This window comes from Amblyomma mixtum, chromosome 3 (genome assembly GCF_055824585.1).
Source record: "Amblyomma mixtum isolate Tamu chromosome 3, ASM5582458v1, whole genome shotgun sequence".
In the NCBI taxonomy this organism is placed as follows: Eukaryota; Metazoa; Arthropoda; class Arachnida; order Ixodida; family Ixodidae; genus Amblyomma; species Amblyomma mixtum.
The window spans coordinates 218,030,981-218,055,266 of NC_143014.1; positions in this window are offsets into that span (position 1 = coordinate 218,030,981).

Here is a 24,286-nt window from a genome sequence, read left to right on the forward strand (position 1 = left end):
ATCCTGCCATGCCGGAGCACTGCATTTATTCTTTACACTTGCAATGAGTGAAGCCACCATCCTGCCTCCATTGCCACCGTAACCAATGCTGGCAGCTGCAAGAATTGCGCCTACGATTTAATATGCCCCTCCCTACTCTCCATAGTACTCTCGAGCCTTGAGAGTACAGATTTAAGTCCATACTTTATTCAGAGAACAGTCCGTGAGGTTGGCATTAGGGGAGACAAAAACATTTGAACGTACAGTGAGCCTCAATCTTGTGAAGGGGTTCCGCAAATAAGACCTGTACAGAAATCGCCCAGTAGGAAAGAATATGTGGTCAAAGGAATAAACTTCCTTGCACGATTCCCAAAGCTTCCCTAAAGTCAACCTAAACCAGCAGGCCTAAAGATTTAGTAGCGGAACGCTTTCACCGCGAGATCACCATCTATACTTCGCACTGCTGTGAGCAGCGTGCACGAACGTCCCAGTAGTATGGTAAATGCTGGCAATCCTCGCAAAGTGTTGCTTGTGGTTCCCGCCGTAAAGTGGTTGGTAACAATGGAAACAGGCCGCTGCCAATAAAGTCCGGCTCATGATGAAAAAAGGCAGATGTCTACTTAGGCCTGAAGTTTGCAAGAACGCGGCCGCTCTGTTGGAAGAAATGCAATACCCCAATATATCCGGTAATCGAATGAATCCAACTTTTTTGCACCGAGGGGAAAACAAATATAGTGGGCTCAAAAGAGCATTCCTTAGGCTTCCGAGGAATTTCAAGATGAAACGGCAGCCCGGAAGTATAATAACTCGCGACAAATTGCAAGGAATTTCTCGGCGTGCCGGGCCAAGAGCCACAAATTCGGCAACGACAATTGGTATGTCTGTGGCTCGAACGAAACTGTTTTATATTTTTGTCTTTTCTTCTGCATTTTCATTACTATGCTTGATGGCTGACATTTAGGCAGCTTCTCGAAGTGTTTGGGTTTCCGTGCTATCCCTTATTTTGGTGCTTCTTGTTACTGCAGTTGTATGCGATTACTCTCATGGGATAATGTCAATCTTGTTTCCAGTGTTGTCTGCTGCGAAGCTCGCTGCAGCCAACTTCCTGCTTTAATACAGGTTAACGCGTTCTTTGCGTTATACTTGTTTTAAGCACTGTTGACTATTAACCTACTATTAATTTGATCATATATTTAATATTAATTTTAATTATTGTTAGAATGTTTTATTTATTCGTTGACTCCTCTAACTCAGCTTATGATCTTTTATCGCCCTCGCTGCAGTATTGTTCTTCCAGTTTTCTTTCTGGCATTTATATTTCGGCCGCCTCTTTTTTTTCGCTGCACCTCCTCTCTGTCCATTCCTTGCAAAAACACGCGTCACGTTTCTTCTCTAGAGAGGGTCGCAAGGGCATCTGTTCCTAAAGTTTAGTTTTTTTCTCTTTCTTCCTGCTTACAACAACAAACATGACGGCAGGACTATAATAACCAGGGCTCTTGCCGCACGAAACAATCATGTGGCCTCACTGAGAAAGATGAGCATGCCGTGGGTTTTAATTCAGCGCAGTTACATTTTCTTTTCTTGAAATTAAACAGTGCAGCATTACATTGTTGGGAACAATTGCAGTTTGCGGCCAGCTGCGCTTACAAACATCTTCATCGACTTGGCATTGCTTGAGACAGCATTTACGAAGCACTAAGAGTGCATACAAGCTGGTCTAACTATTCAACAGCATTTCCAGCGACAGGATTCACTTTGATGAAGACAATCCAAGTAATGCTGAAGGTAGCTGACGATTCTCGTGCACCTAGTCACTATTCCCCAGATACTAATGACAAGCACATCTTTGGTTGTTTTTACAGGTAGTGATCACCTGGACCACGCAGGAAGACACGGGGAGCGCAGACCGGATCAAGTCGCAGCGTGTTCAACACACACCGATAATTTCCCGCTTTGGTCACGCGCTCAGCATTCCCGTGTGCACTCTCCCTCCGCCCCCTCTTGCAACATTCGGTCATAATGCGACGTGTACAAGCTGCTATCGTCTGCTATCTGTACAAGCTGCTGCTGTCTGTACAAGCTGCTATCGTGTACCGCGAGCTGCTATCGTCAAAGAAGGTGGTTCATTTTTCTTCCGAGCGCTGAAATTTTCGCAAATTTCCGTACCTTGATTGTAGATGTGAATGCTTTCATGCACATTAGAGTAAACTCATGTTTACTTTTGGTTCTGGGAGTCTGCGAAAATGCAGAGCACTTTCGCGCGCTGATTGAAACCTAGCGGTTAGCAAGTAGCATAAGGATGTGGAATTGTGGGAACGATGAATGGTAAAATAATATAGATATGCTTGTAACGAAATTTTGCTGATGATAAGAAGTGGAAATTAATTTGTTTCTGCTCCATTTCTTCCATGATATCCGTATTGTGTATGCAGCCTTATGTCTGGTATCTCATTTTTTCAGTTTATTTTGTTGTTAATGTAACTTTTTTTGTCTGTTTTTATTTGTAACTGTCATTGGTGCATACTTGCGTGATAACTTGTTACTTTGCCCTGCTCTATGGTCACGGCATGTGAGTGGCAGCATTGTAAACAAATAAATAAACTTAATGCTGGAATCACCAAGCCTCATGAACTACAGTACACTCTGTGCTAGTATATACGAACACACAGAACAGAGTATAATCCTTCCTGCTGCTTGAGTGCGCACAAGGGGGTGGGGGAGTGAACAAAGACTTGCAAGGCAGAGATGAATCAAGCAAGAGATCAAGTAATGTCCTCTTCACTACAAATTCAAGCAATTATGCGCTAATGCAGATTCTGACCCGGCCCTGCTGTGAGGCCATTGCCTAGTATGCTCATATAATTAATCCCTTTTTAGCCGCCGCGGTGACTCAGTGCTTATGGTGCTCGGCTGCTGACCCGAAAGACGCGGGTTCGATCCCAGCCGCGGCGGCCGAATTTCTTTGGAAGAGAAATTCTAGAGGCCCGTGTACTGTGCGATGTCAGTGCACGTTAAAGAACCCCAGGTGGTCGAAATTTCCGGAGCCCTCCACTACGGCGTCTCTCATAGCCTTAGTCGCTTTGGGACGTTAAACCCCATAAACCAAACCAAACCAATCCCTTTCTAATGTTATCAGGTGATATTAAAGCTAACCCTCGTCCTAACACAAGCTAGGTTGGCTGAACCAGGGAAGCTAAGCGCTAGCGAAACACAGTTTATTACCGCGATAAAAGACCTGAAAACCTAGATAAGCAGAACGGATAAAGCCAAACCAAAACAGACCTAAGCAAGCGAATGGCTGTCCTCGGGCCATATTACGAATCACTTCTTCCTATCAGAATCGATATTGTAAAAACGCAGAAAAACACAGTCAACATGACTAAAAAGATTCAGTAGCTAAACGTACACTTAGAGACGCTGAAAACAGATCACGCAGGAATAACCTTATTTTATCCCTGACCCTACTAGCACTGAAACGTTGGCTGGGTCTGAGAAACTAATCATTGATATTTGCCGCTTTAGATAACGAGAAACGCTAACGACAAAAAAAGAGCACGTCGTCTCGGCAATCATTCATTCGATCTAAATCGTACCATAACTGTGAAATTCTTTTATTACAAAATTAAAGATGTTCTTTTATCAAAAGTTGTAAATCAAAAAAAAAACACCAACTACAGTATTGGACAGGACTCTTCCCGCTCAGGACTGCTGGCCCGAAAGACGCGGGTTCGATCCCGGTCGCGGCGGCTGAATTTCGATGGAGGCGAAATTCTAGAGGCCCGTGTACTGTGCGATGTCAGTGCACGTTAAAGAACCCCAGGTGGTCGAAATTTCCGGAGCCCTTCACTACGGCGTCCCTCATAGCCTTAGTCGCTTTGGGACGTTAAACCCCAATAAACCAAACCAATCTTCCCGCTCAGTTCGACACGCGTGGAAGCCCTTACTTGCACTTGCGAAACGCAATCTAACCGGTACTTCTTGCACTTGAGGTAACCGGTACTTCTTGCCCGGCACATGAGCTCGAAAAGCTTTGTATTTGACACGGCACCCGATACCTTCCAGGAAATAGCACAGCAGTTACCCGGTCACGAAGCATCAACAAAACGTTAACAGGCTCCGCCCTGCAATGTTTTCTCGTTTTCCTTGATATTCACTACCGTCTACTTCCTGCTTCCAAACTCAGAACGAACATTATTTTGTCATCTAGTAAGAGAAACTTAGCTAAACCGTGATGCGACGGACGCTGAAATATTTGAGATAGTCGATTTCTACGTATGTTGATTCGATCTAAAAGTCTCATGGAGGCGCATTGTTCTTGTCGCAGTTCACAGGGGGATATCGTGTTCTGTTGTTTACGTCGCATCCGAGATCGAATCGTTATGGATCATCTGTCATGCTCTCCGAGTTACAATGCTCCTTTGCGTTTGTTACAGACCTCCGCAGACCTATCCATTCTTCTCATAAGATCTGAAGGTATCATTCAATAACTTGTTCTCAATTACCAAAATCCTTGCATTCTTATTTTGGCGATATTATCTAACTGGACATTGAATGCCAGAACATATTTGGTTCCACAATGCCATTTTGGTTGGTTGGTTGGCCTCAAGTAAAATAGCACATACCCACTACGAGGGAGTGCCATCGAAGAACTTCAACTACGTCTGTTTATTTTAACCTTGTTAAATTAGTATTTCATGCAACCAAGGTAGCACCCGGATCCGCAAACATCCTCGACCTCATACTAACAGAGAGCACGTTGTTGGGCGAGTCGGTCGTACATACTTAAAGAAGGGAATTGCGCTAAAAAAGACACGGACGAGAAAGGACATGGACGGGCGGCCGTCAATGTCCTTTCTCGTCCGTGTCTTTTTTAGCGCAATTCCCTTCATACTAACAAGTAGTCCTGAGAGTCTCTCATCCATCAATTACCTGCCAAAAATCAGCGATCACAAAGTTATACATGCTCTATTCACATTTAGATCTACTCAAAACCGAGTATCCGTTTAAGAAATACATCTGTACGATAAGGGCAACTCGAATAAAGTAACTGAACACCTTAGAACCTTTTTTCGCGAATCCGAATCTGCCTTTTATACTCGCTCAGTTCATGAAAACTGGTTGATATTCAAGAACACAGGAAATAATCGCCGCAATATGTTTGTCCCGAGGGTTATCTTTCATACCAATCGCAATAAACTGTGATTTACCAGGCACCTAAACAATAAGAAACGATTGTTTCGGGCCGCGAAACGCAACAAGATGTCTGCCGAAAGCAGAAAATACTTCGAAGCCAAAAAGTCGTGCTTACTATCAGTTCGTAACGCCAAGTACGTTTTTTATTAAAACTTACCAAGGAATGCTTCAAGTTTTAATGCGATTCACCACTTGTTTACAGAAGCTACTGAGAGGCCTAGATTGGGAACATTTTGGGGAAAGAGATAATGAACAATACCTTAATAATCAGCGATTCGCTCATGACTTTGCCTTCCTAAGTCACCCAGTACATGAACTGCAAAACATGATCAATCAGTTAGACGGGAAGGAAGTACGGGGGGTATAAAAATTAACACGCAGAAAATGAAAATAATGTTCAACGGTCTCGAAAGGGAATAGCAGTTTACGTTTGGTAGCGAGGTGCTGGAAGTGTGGTAAGCGAATGCGTCTGCTTAGGGCGGTAGTGATTGCAGCTCCGAATCACGGCGAAATAACTGGAAGAATAAGAATAAGCTCATTTCGCAGGTTCTCTCCGATCATGGATGGCAGTTTACGAATACCTCTCAACAGCTGTGTCTTGCTGGTGCTCGCCGATATTTCAGGAAAGAGGAGGCTAACGAAAAGGGTTCAACTTAAGTTAAGGACAGCGCACCGAGCTAGGTAGATAAAAATGATAGGCATAACGTTAATATGCTGGGAGAGGGCAGAGTGGGTTAGGGATCAAACACGGGTTAATACCATTCTAGTCGAAATCAAGGGGAAGAAATAGGCTTGGGCAGGGCATGTGGTGCGAAGGCAAGATAACCGCTTATCCTTAGGGGTAGCCGACTAGTTTCGATGGGAAGCGAACCGTAGCAGGGGGAGGGACAAAGCTAGGTTGCCGGATGAGATTAAGAAGGGTATGGGGCTAGGATGGCAGCAGCTGGCACAGGACAGGGTTAATTGGAGAGATATGGAAGGGGCCTTTGTCCTGCAGCGGGCATAGTCATGCTGATGATGATGAGCATTAGAGGTGTCACACCGAAAGCTCTCCGCAGTATGTAAGGAAACTTCCTGATTAGCCGAAAAAGCGATCACGTCATAGGTATCCTATGACCCCCAAGGGCCAATCAAAGCGCACTGCCAAATTTGAAAATCCGCCAGCACCGGAAGAGTTGTAATAAGGGAGTAATTACTCATTGACATCCACCCAAGCGCAGCCATACGGCTACTAAGGAAAACTATACAGCTTTCTCAGAAACTTCGCAGTTAAAGAAAAATTCGTCCTGGTCTGGGGTTTGAACCCAGGACCACCGCTTCACCGAAGCAGTCGCTCTACCAATTGAGCTAACCGGGACGGCAAGCTATACAGCTGTGAAAGCTGCATAGCTTTCCTTAGTAGCCGTAAGGCTGCGCTTGGGTGGATCTCAATGAGCAATTACTCCCTTATTACAAATCTACTCCACCTTGGGGGATTCCCCTAAAAAATTTGACTAACACCGGAAGAGTTGCGAGGTTGCGACAGTGTCGACATCGCTACTGGAGAGGGCAAGCTTAGCAGGCAGCGTCAGAGTGTCAGGTGGGCAGATGGCTTAATAAATAAATTAATTAGTAAAATACTAGAGCAGCGAGAGGGATTCTAAGCACTCCGCCACCGCCCCAGCCATCGTTCCAGTAAGACATCACGCGTGTTTAACTGCCGGTCGCGCGCGCTGTGGTTTCGCTGCCGTCATCATCAAAAACTTCCATTCATGCGCAATGAATCCAGGACACACAGCTATCGCATTTCCCCCTTAAGGTGACTGAAGCGGCCACATTATGTTTAGTCCTACGTAGTCTCCCGATATTTCACTGACGAACGATTCGCATGAGGTGGGTGCTGACTAGGATTGCACGGAAATATTTAAGAAAAGATTTCTCTCTGTTTTTTCTGCTGAACTTGACACGCGTTCACAGCCGCCATCCTTTACTTGGAGCCCTTCATGTCACCCGTCAACTTCTTTGAAGCAGGCATCTATTATTCGTAATGTGAGACTCATCATAAGCTGGCATGGACTTCAATAATTCTAAACTCGTAAAATACGAAATTAATTTGTGCGCCATATTTAAGTCTAATTTTTTCACTGTCACTTTCGTCAGGAATCACTCCTGTTGACGAGAAAGTTGGAAAGGTTGTTGCAGTTTACAGATCATGTAAGAGACTCGCCCTTGCATAATTGCCCCAATTCATTAACCCTTGATAAATCACGAAACGCGTCATCTAGAAACAAGTTATAAACTTCTTTTACTGAAACAAAATTTTTCATCCTTCACAACATGGGATTTGTAAGCGTCTCTTGCGAAACCGGACAGCGCTCTTTCTTCACGACTTGCATTCTAATCTCGATCGTAACATGTAGACCAATATCATTTTTCTAGATTTCGCGCAAGAATTTAAAAAAGTTTCTCAACGCTTTATATCACTAAGGCTTGGGCAGCCAAACCTACATGTTAATATTCTTAAATAGATAGAATATTTTCTAAGCAATCGTTGAAAATCAGTCTGCCTAAGCGGCCACCCGTATAAATAACTCCCAGTTACCTCAGGCGTTCCGCAAGTCTGTCCTCGGTCCGATCCAATACTTAATATACATTAACGACTCACCCTGCATATTTCCTGCAGTATTCTGATGTTAGCCGATGATTGTGTCATTTACCGCGCCATTTTTAATGGCTACGATAAACACACTCTTCAGGCAGATTTCAGCACCATACTAAATTGGCGCAAGAATAATCTAATGCGTCTCAAACCCACTAGATGTAAACTCATGTCCTTTTCTCTTGTCACAATTCCTATTGTTTTTATTAATCAGTTTCTAACACGCTGAGTGGGCTAGTGCAATCATAAGAATATCTTGGGGTCACCAGCTTTGGTGATATATCTGCCGCACTCATATCGATACCATAATTGCAGCATAGAATAAAAATCTAGATTTTCTTGGGTGACACTTCCATCTTGCTGTACCACATGTAAAATTTCTCGCGTATAACTCACTTTTTAAGACCGACATCAGAATACGCACCTCTCATCTGGAGTTTACATCAAGCATGTCTAATCACCGCAACAGAAGCAGCTAAAATAGTGCCGATCTATTCATTTATTCCTCATGCTCATACGAAGTCTCTATTCAATATTTGAAAGCAAAATCTGCACTTCTGCGACCCTCTCCCTATATCACAACTTTTAAAATTTCTTCTCTGAATCGAGTACCGTATATCACAACCGCAGAACTCATATCTCACCGCACCTGTCATCAACTTCAAGTTGTCCGCCCGCCATCGCACACTACTACGTTTTCTGCTTCGTTCTTTCTTCGAGCAACTACAGACTGGAACGCCCTGTGCTATATCTTCGCCATTATTTCATCATCTGCTTTTCAAGATTGTGCAATTGATCATCTTCAGTGCTTAATAATCATTTGTTTGTTCTATTTTTTATTCAAGTGTAACACCACCACTTATGTAACACTATCTTGAAATGGGGGCTATAGAAATAAAACTGAACTGAACTGAAGAATTGAAACTCAGGAAGAGCAACAATAAAACATAGAAAATCAAGCGGCTAACAACAATTTCACAAAAGGGACTTTTCTTCAAAGAAAGGTTCGCCATTGACATCAAATACATCAAGTGAAACCATAAACTGATGGCGCAGATTATTCCACAGTTGTATGGCCCGATGCAGAAGTGAAATTTCGACAAGCCTACCTCGCAGAAAACGCATTTTGCACATGTCACGATTGATTCTTTTAGAACGGGCGATGGGGTAGCTTGTAGTACGTGTCTTTTTCTGTGCTGATACAATAATATTATGGAGGGAAAAGAAATTTCATGCAGGGCAACCAGGTCGGCGTTATAACGTCTAGACGCTCGCCCCTTTAACAGAGTACACTGTGGGGCCAATTGGTCATACATAATCTGAAGGAAAAAACGTAGCGTTGAAACAGGACACAGAAAGATGAGGACAGGACGGGGCTACAACTTACAACTGAATGAAATCGATAAACGAAAGACACATCCCTTCTCGAGCAAAGACACGCATGCGCAAACTTGAAAGAATCGCAAAACTGTGATAATCTAGAAAAATCCGGTAAAAGAAAAAGTGACGAAAAGGGGAGGAATAGCCACCGCTCATGAAGACTGTTGTACAAACATTAAGTGCGTCTTAGAAACTTTCTTTCTTTTTCCATTAGGTAAATAGATGGTGTGCTAATGCACGTGTGACTACCGCGTTGTGATATTTATGAGCTTACAAGATTTCCCTCGCCAATTGATCTTTACACCTTCCTAAGATCTTCGTGCGGTTCAAAGAGGGAAATCAACCTGAGCAGCTCTTGCAATGCTTTGGCGAGTGCTTATCAGTTTGCTGACGAAGCGAAGATGCATGTTCACTCAGCCTCACGTTTAGGCATCGGCCCGTCTGCCCAATGTACACACTTCCGCAGCGGAGAGGGATCTGATAAACAATATCTGTGGCGCATGAGACGTGCGGCTTCTTGTTGTCAAAACTACTACCTACTCAGAAGTACCGCGCTACCGTAATGTGAATAACGGAAACGTATAAAACGAATGGCTAGGTTTTGAATTCGCTTAAATCTTATTCAGACGGATATGAGTCTTACCTTGGGCATTATAGGTGTTAGGCCTTTTTCAATTTTCATCGGATAAATCCAACTTTGCGGTATGGTCACATACATATGTTATTTACACGGGATTGCAAACTCAAGTTTTCTGTGAATGTCACCTTGAAGTACTTTGTTTAGTATGACGCATCACAGCAGATCCCAATAACAGATAACTAAAATAAATAACCGCCTTTTTTAGTTATGGTTATTGATGAGATTTTGTTGACATTTAATCTCTTACTCCAAGAGTCGCACCAAGAAGTTCAAATTAAATACGTGACCTTGAAGGAACAGTAGTGTGCACAACGCAGTAGTCAGAAAAAAGTCTCAGTTCAACATCTGAAACAACATAGGAAAAAAAAGTCGTTATTGAAATGAAAAGAAGTGTAAGCCGTAATACGGATCCCTACGGAACACCAGACCAAACGCTGAAAGTATCGGATTTCGGCATTTTTGACTTCAGTGTATGGAAAATGGTCCGAGAGGTAAGCTGCGATTCATAAAACTATTTTAGCAAATGCAAGAAAATTTGCAACTAATCTGCACAATGCAGAATACGAAATTAAGCATCGTGCACTGAGCGATGTCACCGACTCCACTGAAAAGAGCGCGCAGACGATCCAGCCTTTTAATTTCTGCATGACGTCCTTTTTCTAGGTCGTGGGCCAAAGAAGGGATCGAGCTTGAATACCCCTGTGCCGTTGTCCCCGTGCGGCGGTGCTTTCGGTGGTAGTGAAAGAGCTCCAGTCGTAGATAGATATTTGTTCATACGCGATGGTGTGATTACTCTGCACATGGACGACGAGATGTACGAGTCAGTGCCAAGGAAAGCCATCTGCAGATCCTAGCAGGTAGCAGCCACAAGAACACCTGCCGGACCCGAAATTCAGTATCGTGCACTGTAAAAAAATTCCGTAGGTATTACGTACAAACTCTTCATAATAGAACGAACGCTTGCTCTGTTGCTTCTAAAATCAATGGAACATCCGTAACACATTCGTGAAGGTGGCCGGCCGTATTATGCATTTTCTGAAACGTATTACATGCCGTAACTGTTGGCTTCCGGACTAGGCACCACATGACGTCCCATTTCCTACCTGTATGGTTAACTCTCGTTCCACAATGTCCGCAAACTAGCATGGTGAACAAGCTCGAGCATGTCTAATGAGTTATTAACCCCATGTGCAAAGGTAAAGATCCGAGGGGGGGTGATTATCGAATTAGACCTATATATATAAGTGACGCATAATGCTGCTTCAACGTTGAGGGATTGCTACAAATTGTGAGCAGAGTTAAATAACGAAGGCCTTACTTTGATATAACGTTAAAAGAAGAGCGCTGACTTCATAAAAAAGTTTTCAACATGTTGCTAGCCACATGACAGACAATTAATAAATGCATTTAATAAATAATTTAGAAATTCAGCGTAATGAGGTCAAGAGTTAAAAAAACATTTAGACACAGACAATGGTTAGACAGCTTCTCCAAATTGAAACTGAACACCAGCTGAAAATACATTACAAGCATGATGAAAGTGTACAAGCCGAAAGCCGAATTTCCGTCTGCCGTTTGATAAGGAAACAAACCACTAAGAAAGGCAAAAGCATGGGCAAAAAATTTGTGAACGCAGTGCAATGTAGCAGTCACATCTTTGCTACACAACCATCAATCTAAAACGCTAACTCCTTCACGGATAACAAAAGCACAGAAACAACAAAATATTGCTCATTGCAATGTTTAATTTATTAGGTACCTATAGCCGGCCATTCATGCCTGGTCTTCCTGCAAATAAATGAAACGCTGCCAAAAAGCAGTGAGCAGCCATAATTGCTGTAGGGACTAGGAGGATGTGCACCGTCGGTGCTGTTCGCTCATTCTGAGTAGGAAATAACAGCTGTTTTTTTCTGAAATGTACTCTGGAAGCATGAATTTCTTATCCACCTTTTATTTAGCTTGCACTGACATGACCCATCATGAACTCAGCAGTTTTGACAAACATGTGGGCCAGTCGACAGCCACAGAAGGCTAGAACCCTGCTAACTTGCAAAAGACCAGTGCTCAGAAAGAAAAAGTTGACAAAAAAAATGAGGAGTTCCTTATATGCACTATGTTTTATATGGTACAAGAATGTGCATAAGACATGGCATGAATATTGTTTTTTTCTGCTCAGTTACAAACCTTCTAGCCTGTGCTAACATATTACTGCAATGTAAATACTGAAACATGCCAGCACTGCACAACATGCTGTAAGTCTTACAAAAAAATTACGAGGAACTTTAGCGGCTAAAGTGGTGAAAGGCGAAAGCCTGAGTGCTGCATTCTGCTACGCGATTGTTCACTTCACATTTTGTTGGTGCATTAATTAACTGCCCATTAATGACGCTTAAGCTTCGCCTTCAGGAGTGGAACGCGACAGCGTGTTGTAGCGCTGCCAGGCAGTCCACGGAACGCCACCACCCGTTCGGCGCGATGCCTAGCCCTTTGAACGCAACGCTTTTTGAGGAAAGGAAATGGCGCTGTAATTCTCTGTCGTCTCGGTGGACACCTCAGCCGCACTGTACAGGAAGGGAGGAGGAAGTGTGAGTGAAAGAAGAAAGAGGGGCCCGTAGTGAAGAAAATGAAAATTGTATTTGAGGAAAGGAAATTACGCATTAACTGTCTCACATATCTCAGTAGACACTAGTAGAAAATTGTATTTGAGGAAAGTAAGTTGCGCAGTAACTGTCTCACATATTTCGGTGGACACCCGTCAAAATTCGCGCGTGGTGACGTCACAATTTTGACCAATCTGAAACGCGGACAAATACGCCTTGCTCGTCGGTAAATTGGTTTTTGAGGAAAGGAAATGTATCTGCCTCTCATATCTCGGTGGGCTCCTAAACCTCGCCGTAACGGGAAGGGAGGAAGATGGGAGCGAACGAAGACATCGTATTCACTAGACGCACCTTTGTTCATTCCAAACCATCGAGCTGGCATGGCGGAGTGGTAGCGTGCTCGACTCGCACTCCGGAGACCGGGGTTCGATTCCCAAGCTGGGCCAATTTCTTACTCGGTTTTATTTATTTATCTGGTCTGACTAGAAAGGTTAATTGGGCTAATTGCTCAAGTAAGCATTAACTAAACTCAGTCAATCTTACTTGGAGCATCACTATACGATCCCTTTAATTGGTTGCATGGTTAGTAGCCAACGTACAATTGGCCCCGTTTGAAATTTGCGCACTGGGACGTCACGACCGTTTCGACCAACTGAAAAGCGTGACATTTCTGTCGACAGCTCCTGCTTACAACGATGAGGCATTAAAGGCTTCCGCCTTAATACATCCCCTGCAAGGCTACCACATGACTCTTACATGCGGTAATGTTTATATCTACCAAACTGTCCAAGATAGTCTGCAAGATGAGACAAAGCCCCTGACATCTGGAGATGAGTACCTCCCATGTAATTAGAGTGATTGGAAATGCTCCTTCTAGATGGCATTTCAGTTGCTAGGTGTGGAAGGACCAGATATGAAGGTGAACAACTAGACACCAACTTTTCAAGCAACATCACAATGAGCAATGTGCCTTGGCTTTTCTTCTGCCCAAAAAGGAGTTTTATTTTCCATGTTCTGTCTTCACGTAACTGCTTGCATGTGCTCATTTTGGCTTGCTGACAGGTGCTTTTCTGTGTTAAACTAGTTTTAACTGGCCTCAGTCCTCTGCACCTTCTTAATTTTTTGCTAGTGTTCACCTTAAGTCCTGTGCGAACTCACACAGATCTCTACTTTTCTACGTTTCCAACTGTCACATCTTCTCTACCTTCGTCATGTCCATCACTGCATCCGACGCCTTCAAGTATGCTGTGTATAATAATCTTAACACATGTACTTTTGTTTGCCACCCACTCCTCTCTCTGCGCCGATAGGCCCTGAGAGTAAATAAATGAAATGTAGTCTAAGCTAAGTCTCAGCAAACATGCATTATGTTCATTTTATTTTACCATGCTGACCAGTAGAGAGTGGAGGGAAAAAGCTGCTAAGTGGAGCTTGACATGCCTCTCACCGCTACACTGGAAAGCAGCAGGCCCCAAGGCATACGTAACCACTAACGACAACAGAACATGCCAAGTGTGAAGTAAATCAGTAACGTTCCTCACATTTATCACAGTGCACACTCTCTGCTAAGTAATTTATTACCCCATTAGATATTCTGCAAGGAGTGTATACAAGGATGTGTCAGCACAGTACAAAGAGAATCATTAACCCTGTGCCAATACAACAGCAAAGAAATTTCTGCCCAATAAATGCATAGCTTACAGAGCAACCAAGAGGCAAGAACGGGTCATCCTGGCACATATTTCGAAAATAAGCTTAAAATGATAAAGAATATGACATTTAAGCAGCCGCTCATTCCCCCCCCTCCCCCCCACCCTAAAAAAAATATGAAAAAGGGTACTTTTCACACGGCACGTTTGAACGATGCGGCTGTAATAATTGCGACAGTTCAACTGCCAACGCATGCGGTTGGAAGCGAGGCGCCAGTGCGCGGACAAACTAATCGTCTTCAGGTATCGACTGGTTCCACCTCCTGAGGGCCGCTGCTCGACGAATACCACTCATGGCCACGTTCACATCCAACAAGCTTGTAATAAACATTAGACAGGTGTTTATCATGACGCAGCAGCAACTAGTGCTGAATTTTCTGGCTTGATAAACGCAATCATCCACCGAAACGCGTGGCGACTGTGCCTCGCCAGATTCTTGCAGTCCAACGAGGGTGAGCAGCTTTCCCGCCGGCTTCAACTCTCCTCTTTCGTGCAGGGCCACTGGCATTGTAACGCACATTCTGCACGGTCGTTTTACTATGCATCGATGCCGCATGGGACAGCAAGCGGTTGTACACTCCAATGCGGCGTACGGGCCGCACACATAAACACACAGTAACGACAATACAGCGCGCAGGACACACGCAGCGAACACAAAAGAACAAAAACCGTTCCAAACCACCCATTCACTCAGCTCCACACATACTCCGCGCATGGTTCCGACTGTGGGCTTGCCTAGCGCTTCGACTTCGCCATGGCCATGGCCCTGGTGGTAACAATGTTCATGCAACGAAAAGAAAATTTTTAATATGTAAAACCATTCAGGTTGTCAGCTAACAAAGCTACGTCAAAGTTAAATACATTTGGTATGTTTTCAACGTGGTGCGCTTTTGCGGCGTCAGCGACGTGAGCTTGGTCACGAATACGGGTATGGCGCTATGAATTTTCCTTGTAGCTCTGCAAGCCACCATAGCTCTGCAAATGGCGTCGCGTTCGGCTTTTTGCGCGGCCGACTTGCCCGCATGGATTTTATTTCCTCCGTGCACACATGCTTGGTGAGGTGAACGGTGTTCGGTGCGAACAGTTTGAAGTTTAATCGACTGAAAACTGCTCAGGGAAAGTCAGCGGCATTGCATTTTTATTGTTTTTGTGCATCGCGAGTGGCTTTGGCGGCAGCCACAAGGCAACGTCTCCGCTTTGGTGAACTTGTGAGAAAGTGAGCAATTTGTTCTCAAATTTTGAACGCGGTTTTTTATTTGTATTGTAACCCTGTGTCTCGTCGCATGTTATGTTCACGGTAACATCAGGACAACATGCATGCTCTTTCTGTCTCTATTTGAAGTAACATTGGTCGATCAGCGTAAACTTTTGGATTCAATTAAGCACAAACTGTCCATGTTGGTAGTGCGTGTCGAATGTGCTTTGAGATCATTCTGCGCTCGAGATGGTCGTCTGATAATTTATTACCATGTATAGTCTAGAGATTTGGAACCGCTTATCCCACTGCAACAGTGCTGAAAAGCTGTTTTGTGTTCATGCATCTGATGTCCTTAAACGTTTCGGTAATCATTCGCGTGGTTCCTTTGGATCTGGACAACCGGCTACTCTTGCTAGGGACGTCTCGCAGCAGAGCCCCTGGGGACGCCCAGTGGGTCAGCTGTTTGTCCAGGTGCCAAGTTACGAAAGGTACCATTCCAGACTTTTTTTTTCTCTTCATCAACCTCATATTCCTTGCAAAAATTACAGTATGTAATTACGCACTAAAAAAATGGTAACTTATACACATTTCAGGATAGTTCAGAGGAATGGAATGAAAATTGGTTTTTGAGGAAAGGAAATGGGGCAGTACCTGTCTCACTTCTCTCGGTGGACTCCTGAACCTAAGGGAAGGAATAAACGAGGGAGTCTAGAGAGAAATGCACATGCAGCATCAGTATTCTCTCTGTATACTTTTCGAGACATGGATTCATTCCTTCTAGGACAGTGGCAAGCAGTATGTGAACTGCATACAAAGTTATTTTCCTCTGGTGCAAAGTAAAGAGTGCAAATGTTATAAGACAAGTCTCTAGTCTGTTTCATTCTCACTGCATTTGCTCAAAGCATAGTATGAAATGCTGTATTTCTTATACCCTGGTTTCCTTTTCTTTGAGCAGTAGGTATTGACAATGAACATCGAGGCAACTCCACTCTCATTGCTTGTTGCTGCTTTTAGGTTTCCTCCATGATTTTCTGTTTGCTCAGACCTGGCCTTAACATATTTTCTTCTGCTGCTTAGCTTCGAACTATTGGCTAGGTTACATGGTTCTGCTACTTTTATGTTCACTGTGAGGTTTGAGAGCTTCTTTCTTTGTTCTTTTTTTATAAGCATCTTTGTCTTCTCGAGGCTGATTGGTGGTCCGGAACAGAGACCACATACATTGTTGATGTTAAGATGATGACGGGATAGCATAACATGTATCGTTGCCATTCTAGCCCACTGTGTACTTGCTTTGTTGCACTGGGAGCAAAAAAGTTTAGTGGAAGTCGCGATGAGGCACACTTTTGTTTAGACTAAAGGCAAAGGTTTACTGTTGCTTCGCAGTAAAGCGCTCCCACCTGTGGCGCACGACCATTTAGATGGCTGTTAAAGACTACTATCAAGGATTTAGCCGTTATAATGTCGCACGTCTGTTGTGTAGGATTTCAGATCATTGTCTTGCACTGTCACCGAAGCCTGTTGTGTGTCAGTCACGGCACTATGCTCTTGTATTTCTGTCCAGTGAAAAAATATTTTCTGTGATTACGCTACACGCACAGGTTCATAGGGAAGCAAATATTTTGTGTCGCTTCAACCGGATAATGCTTCAAAATGAACACATGCAAAAACACATGCTGTTAAAAGCCTTGGCTTGTGTAACCCAAGTGTGAGGAGAATACTATTACGGCAGGGATTCTGGCATTGCAACCTTTTTTAAATTCCTTTTTTGTAAAAAGAACGACGAGAGGTTTCATGAGTTACAGCTCTCTTTCATTGCTTGCTCAGAGAAAGCGTTTATTGTAAGTAAGCATTGGTCACTTTTTTCTATTGCTCAAGTAGCAGCATCAGTATGCCTCATCATTTTTGTCTTGAATGACTGAAGGTGCTTCCAGAGCATTGCCTTCTTTTTTTCTTGTTGCTAATTCAGCATGCAATATTGTGTCTATAGATTGCACTTTAGCATTATTTTGCGTTCTCCCAAGCAACCTTTAGGAGACCAAATTCAGAAGCACCTTGTATTCGCCTTACATGCTCGCTATTAATGCAGAAGTAATTATATGCCACACTAAACACCAAATCTACATCTTTCAGAGTTGGTCTAGAAGCTTGTTTTCAGACCCTTGCCTAAACGAGATCTTACAGGTTTCACATATCTGCTTGGTGTTGCAAGTGACAGCCTAGACTGATAGTGATATGCATTAGACACACGTTCTACATTTATAGTTAGGCCGGAACAAAATGCGAACATACATGTGCAGTACTTTTCTACTTTGCAGCGAGGTATACATTTAGAAAGGGTTCATAAATGTGTATTAGGTAGATCTTTTATCCTGAAACAGGAATCAGGCTAGCTGCATACTCATACTCAAGCTGAAATCACACAGGTGAAATATTTTGTCTTGTTCATAGTCACTGTTTGCATTTCATTCCAGCCTGATTGTGCACTACTGCCACAGCAGGTACCCCATCTAAACGAGACACTTTCTTGTGGCAAATCATGCGCATATGTTTTAGACAGTTGTGTGAAGAAATTTGCAGGTACAAACATTGCATACTTGGTTATTCATAATGCTTTTTTTTTCTCATGTGCATAGAACAATGTTCAGCTACACTGCTTGCCTTGTTGTTGCTACTTCTATTTTTCCGCTAATATTAAACCATATATTAATCTCAGGGACCCGATGTTCAACTGAATGATCCTTCTGTGTCCCACTAGGAAGGCACATGCATCACGCCTAGGGCTCAATCACCGCCCTTCATCCCTGTTTTGGATTCACTCGGTCAGTTATGCTATTAATAATTATAAGCACTTTATATCACTAGTATATATGAAAATATATTTTGGGCAAAGTGAGGTTAACAAGTTATCCACTCTGCACAATGGTATGGTTGGTCTTGTACATCTTTACTTGGGTGTTGATGTTTCTTTTGTGGTTGCTGTCTAAATAACTTTGCCTGACTATTGTATCCGAACTCCTTTTATGCCTGTCTTCCTTCCTACTGGCTCTCTCCCTTTTCAGTCATTCCTCTTTTCTTTACACTGGCGATTGGTCAAAAGCCTGCTGTGGGAATGACAGCTAGCACTAGGCCCCCTTTTTTCATCGAACCTGCACTGCTAATATTAACACTAATAGTACTGTATCAGTATTTATGTGATAATGCATTTTTTGTTATGCATAAATAGTTGGCGAAGCCAATGATAGCTGTGTTGAATATCGCAATATATCATGCATATATTTTGCATGCAATATATTAGTATATTCACTATTACACTACCCTCTATTTCTTTCAGTTCGGCCGTTTGGCTGTAGGTATTTTGTGCTTCTTTCCTAGTTTAGTCCACTCAAACTAAAACTTTGCTTTCTGTGTTGCAGGTAGAATGTGCAATGAAAGCCTCTCTGTGTCTTGTAAGCAGGAGGCGGTGTTAATGGAGCCATGAACTTTTCTTTGCAGATGACTAGCGTTGGCCTTATTATGTACTGAACCTCAAGTGTGAAGAGGAAAATGTCGTCTTGGATTTCTGCAGAGGTGAGACATCATGGTGAATCTACAAGTGCGAAAGACGAAACGAGCAAGGAGACAAGACAGTCGCTGAGTCGTGACCAAAGTTTATTGGAGTGAATAGGGAATACATGAAGAATCCAGTAATATGCGTTGTGGGGCTAGTTAGTTCATACTCATATTTTTTTTATGCGCACAGAAAGACGACACAATAAGACAAGGTAGACAGGACGGAGCGCAAACTTTCAACTGTTTTATTCCGGAAAAAGTACATGACACTTATACCAAAAAGAATGGATATTCATCAGTGCCACGTGCAAGCCAAAACACGGGAAAAGCACATAGGAAGGGCACAGGTGACTCACCTCATGTAATTTATCTAAAAAGGCAAAATCTTTATCATATATTGTCACAGATGGTGCACTGACACATGAACTACCGCTTTTCCTTATATGGTAGGCCTCAGCCAATTCTCGCGCAAGCGTGTCAATGCTCTTGCACAAGATGCTGGTGCCTTGGAGCGTTGCATCACACAGTTTTCGTGTTTTCTGTTTTTTGTCGTTATCTTTTCCACACTCACTGATGTGCGCTGGCAGCTGCGAACCGGTACCGTTCTTCAAAGACAAATTGTGTTCCCTTAGCCGCTCATTAACACATCGGCCCGACTGCCCAATGCACACCTTCCCACACTTCAACGGAATTTTGTACACTACCCCTTTTTGACACTTCACAAACTTATTAACATGGTTGATTTTGCAATCTGAGTTGCGGCTACCATCTTGCGAAACTAAACGACACAGTGAAGAGAGTTTCCTTGGGGCCGAGAAAACCACGGGTACCTTAAACTTGTTAGCCAGGCGCTTGACGTTATGAGCCACTTTATGCTGATATGGGATGACCACAGGTTTCACTTTCTTTTTTTTGCAACTGCAACCATTGTCTGGGTCCTATTCCTTTCTTGTTTGATCTTCTTGAGAAGAGCTTCAGCAACTGAACTCACTACTAAGTTTGCGCTCCGTCCTGTCTACCTTGTCTATTGTGTCATCTTTCTGTGCGCATAAAAGAAATCTGGATACATGAAGAAGCCAAGCAACACCACAAGCCACACATTTACAGATAAGCATACATGACAACATGAGTCAATCGCCCTGAACAATCCCCAGATCGAGATAGTCCAACTCTTTGCATGTTAGTGTGATAGACAACACACTTGCACATTAGTCACCGAGTCGTAAGGTGTGTCTAGCCTCAATAATCTCCCATTTAATCTCTGAATTTACTGCCAAAAGGAAACGGTAGCAGCTTTCACATCCCTTGCAATATACAGAAAAGTTAGAACCCCTGCCCTCTTGTGCTCCTGTAATCATACATTGATACATCTTCCAGTTTGACTTATATAAACCCGACCACAATATATAGTGTCTGATGCCATGTTCATTTTACAAGGTACGCATTTCACTCCACATGTGTACTTTTCTCGAGCCACGTTCACAGAATTATTCTTAACAAATTCACTTATTTTAGACAACTTATTAGGGGCCGAGAAAATCACTTTTCAATCATACCTTCTGGCCACATTTATCGAATTGTGCGACAATCTATGTGCGTACAGTAACACCACCGGTCTTTTGACATCTCGCTGGCTGGCGCCGGCTTGATTGTGCCAGTTGCCGCGAAAAGCTTTCGGCTTCTTTAACAATTTATTGTATGCTCTTGCAATGACATGGTTAGGAAATCCTGCGTTCGTTAACCTAAAATGTGCTCTTGGAAACTGGTCATCATGCTGTGAAAGCATGACTTCGTCAATTCTGTGCCCAGGCTTGACAGTGCATTGTAACCTTTCACTGGCTTGGAATAGCCAACCTGTGTCCAAGTAGCAGCTTAACACTCCTGTGTGAATATCACCAGCGCACATGGTGTTTGCAGATCATCAAGGTAAGGTCCAGAAACCCCAGCTCTTTTTGTGGCGACATTTGCTCCAAGGTAAACCTAAGACTTGCTCCTTAAACAACTTGGGAATATGTTCACGTCCCAAACTATCAGAACCTTTGTGAAAGACCAGAAAATCATCAACATAGCAAAAGATTTTTTCCCCGAGTCCATGCAAGGTCTTGACAATCATTCTATCCACCCGGCTTAAAATATCTCTTAGCACAAGGCCCATCTTCCAACCACTACATATACCAGATTTTTGAACACATACCACACTACAATACTCTACAACCATGCTCTTAAAATAAATGCTATTCACTAGCATGCTTTTCAGATAAATTTCAGAAAAGGGTTCTTGCAAAATTTTCTCTGGTCATTTGCAAAAGTATCTGTCTACTTCGCGTTTTGAAGATCCGTTTCTTGTACTCAATTCGCAGCGTGGTTGACTATCTGAAGAATGGCAATCCAGCGGATTGTATAGCGGTTCGTGTCGATGTAAACTATTTTATTCCATCCCGTATGACGACCTCATGAAAAGCTTGTGAATGTGTATATCTGAGCACAATGATGAGCTTGTGTTTAGGAACAGGTGTGTAATAGTATTTTTTTGGACTTACCTCGTTTTATTTGAAGAGCATGTTTGTGGAGTATGGTTGTGCGGCATATGTTCAAAAGTCTTTCATATGTATCGATTGAATGCCCCTGTTCTAAGTAATATTCTCTTAAGCAGGGTGGATGGAGTGATTGCCAAGAACTTGCATGGGCTAGGGGAAACTCTTTCACTACGTCTGATTTTCTGGTCTTTTACAAAAGGTTGCGATAGTGTGGGACCTGTACATATTGTCAAGTTGTTTAAGGAGCAAGGCCTTTCTTTGTCTTAGGTTTTCCTTGGAGGAAGTGTCCCATCAAAAAGAGCTGCGGTTTCTGGGCTTCACCTTGATCTGCACATGCCATGTATGCTGCCGATATTCACCCAGGAGTGTTAAGCAGCTACTTGACTATAGGCCGAACCATTCTAAGTTAGTGAAAGATAGCATTGCGTCGTCTAGGCTAGGCTCGGTATTGATGAAGTGATGCTTTCACAGCATGACAAGTGGTCTCCAAGAGCAGATTTTAAGGCTTACAAAAGCATGATTCCCCAACGATGCTATTGCAGGAGTGTGATAAATTGTTAAAGCTGAGCGTATAAGATTGATCAAGCTGGTCAGACATGGTAAAGGTAAGAATGGCACAGCATCATGTAACAAGGACAGCAGGAGAGCACACACGCACTAGTGCCAACCTTGGAGCGGATACAGAATCTAAGAGCACGTGCTTGACATTCAGCGTTGGCAGTCAAAGATCGAGCTCATTCAATCTTGAATGTTCAAATCAGTGTTTTCTCATTTCCTTGGCTGTCAGTGCCGATTGTCAAGCACGTGCTCTTGGATTCTGTATCCACTCCAAGGTTGGCACTTGAGTGTGTGCTTGCTGTCCTGCTGCCCTTATTACTTGATGCTGCGCCATTCTTCCCTTTAGTATGTTAAACTGTTTCAGTATGTTAAAGCTAAAACCCCTTCACAGGGATTGGCAGGATACGGCTGGGGCCAGCTAGCGAGATGCCAAAAGACCGACTGTGTTACGGTACATACATAGATTGTCGCACAGTTTGAACAATGTGGTCAGAAGGTATGACGCAGAAATGGTGCTTTTGGCCCCTAATAAGTTGTCTACAGTCTGTAAAATTGTTAACGATAATTTTGGGAATTTAGTCCGGGAAAAGCATATGTGCCTTGTATAATGTACGTGGTGTATCGGATACCGTTATCTTGGGGTTGGGTTTATGTTGGTCAAACTCGAAGGTGTATGAATGTAAGACTACGGGAACACAAGAAATATTTGGATAGTGGTAGGGGTTCTAACTTATCTGTACATCGCAAGGGATGTGAAGGCTGCTAGCCATTCCTTTCGGCAGCACTCATTTTGGCGATACATTCAGAGCAGATTAACCGGAAAATTATCGAGGCTAGACACATCTTATGCCTCGGCGACGAATCTGTGAGTGTGCTGTCCATCGCGTTATTATGCAAACAGTTGGACTATCTAGATGAGAGGAAAGTGAAGCTTATCTGTAACTGTGTGGTTTGTGGTGCTGTTTGGCTTTTCTATGTACTACCTGTTCACTCCAATAAACTTCAGTTGCGAGTCAGCGCCTGTTTTGTCTCCTTTCTCGTCATTGTCACATGCTGGTAGATTCACGTACTTGCAGAGTAGATTCACTGAATTGTATACTTGCAGAGGCTTGTGAAGAAAAACCATAGGAATTTTCTTTCCTTTGTGTGGAATGGAAGGTTAAATTTTTTTTCGCATAGCTAGGTGTTTGCTGCATGAAATTCCATTCTGAAAGGTGAAACCCACTAAATTGTACATTTTGTGTGCAAGGGTAATGATGCTTGCATGAAATTGAAAACATTCGTCCAGGCTATCTGGCTAGCTTCCTTCTTCCTTGGGCCCAGATTTTTGTAAACAATACTTTGTGAGATTTATTTCGATCAGAATTTATAACAAGTTAATTACACCACATTTTGTGATCATATACAACAAAATTCAAAACATGATGATCATTGGTATGGTTTAGTCTGGGGTAGAATGACGAGAAGTACCTAGTATATAGTAAAATTTAATATTACTAGTCTAACATAAACAAAATTGCTCTTTTTTTAGAGGAAAATTTTGCTTCCAGAGGGTTGAAGCGGATGATGAAGACTTGGACAGTGTGCATTCAAAAGTACCTCTATTCATGTCGGCACTAGAACTTGCGCACAGTGCTTCAAACAGTTGGTGAGTACCTTGGTGCGGTGCTTCTGCTTAAATAGATAGGTAGATATTTCATTTTAAATGTGCCTCAACAGCCAATTGGCCTACACGAGTGCACACTAATAGAAACACCATGATGTGAACAGACATAATAAGAAAAATAATCATAAATACGATGATAATAATAGTAAAGAAAAACAAGCATAATGAAATTAACAATGAAAACAGCAAATTAGGCAAATATTTTTGTGTCATAAAAAGTTGAATTGTGTTATTTGCAAACGAGTCATTGGTGAAATGGCATGCATGTCAGGATAAAATCTGTCATAACATTTGGTGGTTTTTCCCAGAGGCACACGAAATCGCAGTGACATCAGTAACTGCTCACAGTCAATAGAGCTGAGCACAACTTTATGTAGAAAATGCATGTCACGCATGAGTCACCTGGCATAAAGAGTAGACATAACAAGGTCTGCTAGAAGAAAGTCGTAGTCTTAGAAACGACCCGCTCCATATATCTATCACAAAGGATGCGTACAATCTTCTGCTGAACATTTTCGATTTCATTGCCAGAGGTAACAGAGGCACTATTCCAAGCTACTGATGCAAACTCGAGACTTGGCGTGACGAAAGCACAGTAGCCAAATTATGTTTTTAATACGAATAAGAGTGTGTATCTGA